The sequence below is a fragment of the Geotrypetes seraphini genome, chromosome 8 (assembly GCF_902459505.1).
Source record: "Geotrypetes seraphini chromosome 8, aGeoSer1.1, whole genome shotgun sequence".
Classification (NCBI taxonomy): Eukaryota; Metazoa; Chordata; class Amphibia; order Gymnophiona; family Dermophiidae; genus Geotrypetes; species Geotrypetes seraphini.
The window spans coordinates 33,406,935-33,408,923 of record NC_047091.1 but is presented as its reverse complement, the minus strand read 5'-3'; positions in this window follow the sequence as shown (position 1 = coordinate 33,408,923).

Sequence of the window (1,989 nt, the reverse complement as noted above, 5' to 3'; positions counted from 1 at the left end):
TTGTCGAAGTTGGGATAAGTTGTATGCCCTGCTTGATGTGTTGGCTCTGAGATCAAGGGACATAATTCTAATTGGTTGATGTGAGATGAGATTGCTTTGGTATAGGTATTATTGGAGTCGTCAAAATGAATGGTCAACCACGTAATGGCCTGTGAAGGAATATTAAGAAAAAGGTAAGATGGAAAAGGATCCAGTGAACATTTACACTTTCTCAATTTTTCACACAATTTGGAGACTTAACCACACAAGCCTCTAACACTAACCAATGACGCAACTTCCTGTTTCCGCCCGGGTGGATTGCAGAGGCAGACACGGAAAGCAGGAAGGGGAGCCGCGGGTGACGTAGCTGAATCACTGCCGAGGCCGGCAGTTTTTTTAGCTTCACGGAAGGTAAAGGGAGAGAAGGTTGGGAACATGCTGGGCCACGGGGACTATCCAGAGCCTTGGCATCGGGCTGTGACAAGGGAAGTTCCTGGCCCATGACTCCTAGGCTGGGAACACCCCCTCATGGCTGGCACCTGGGGGAACATTACTAAAAATATTTTTTACATGGGGGGCAGGGCCGGATTTTCCTATAGGCTAACTAGGGCCTCAAGATCAAGAGGGGCCTACATTCAAATTGTTAGCAAAATTAAAATTACACTATTCTAAAAACAGTGAACATTAAAACACTGAACCGAAAATAAGGAGAAATTCTAGGCTTCGGGATCGGAACCGGCTCTGGCTGCAACAGGGCGCCGACTCGGCTTCTCCCTTTCGTTTTCTCGCCCTGGGAGGAGGATCGGGGAGGGAAAGACATCAGTCCGGAAACAGCTGGGCAAAGCCCAGCCCCGCGGGGAGAGGCAAAACGTGGATCCGTCAGGAAAGGGCGGCCCAGACTGGCATCGGGGAGGGGAAAGTTCAGTGGAAGGGGGATGGGAGGCAGGCAGGCTGGCATCGGAGGGGGGGTTAATGGAAGGCAGGCAGGCAGGATGGCATGGGAGGGGTGTTCAATGGAAGGGGGATGAGAGGCAGGCGGGCATCGGAGGGGGGGTGAGGTGAGGAAGGACGCACTGGGGGCACTATGGACATAGGAAGGGGCAATGTTGTATGTTATATTTGATTAGTTATTGTTACAAGTACTATATATGGTGCTGAGAATAAATGTCCAAATAAATGTTCTTGACTTTTTTTTATTTATTATCTGTGTCACATTTTTTATAAAGGTTAGTACCAATAACAACATGTTTCATTTAACATATTGATATATTTTATTATCTCTCATGTAATTTACAAACTTAAAAATGGGAGGTGAAAGGGCCTCATAAGTGGAATAGCCTAGGGCCTCTTTTCATCTAAATCCGGCCCTGATGGGGGATGTCAAAAATGATGGCTGGGGGTGTCAAAAAACATTGGGCCCTGGGTGTCACATACCCTAGGTTCGCCTCTGGCTGGCGGTCTACCTGTTGGACATGCCTGCTCTAGAATAAACCCTAAATAGGAAGAGTGTGGCGCAGTGGTCAAAGCTACAGCTGCAGCACCCTGAGGTTGTGGGTTCAATCCCACGCTGCTCCTGGTGACCCTGGACAAGTCACTTAATCCCCCCCATTGCCCCAGGTACATTAAATAGATTGTGAGCCACTGGACAGAGAAGGAAAAATGCTTGAGTACCTGAATAAATTCATGTAAACCGTTCTGAGCTCTCCTCGGAGAACAGTATAGAAAAACTGAATAAACAAATAGTGTGAAGAGTTTCAGCCTCTGATAACCAGAGCTGGTATTGTGACATCATAGTGCCTCATTCCACCAATAAGAGCCAACCTCATCAGTGATGTCACAAATCCCATGCTGCTCCTTGTGACCCTGGGCAAGTCACTTAATCCCCCCATTGCCCCAGGTGCATTAGATAGATTGTGAGAGGGAAAACTGCTTGAGTACCTGAATAAACTCATGTAAACCATTCTGAGCTCTCCTGGGAGAACAGTAGAGAAAATTGACGAAATAAATCCA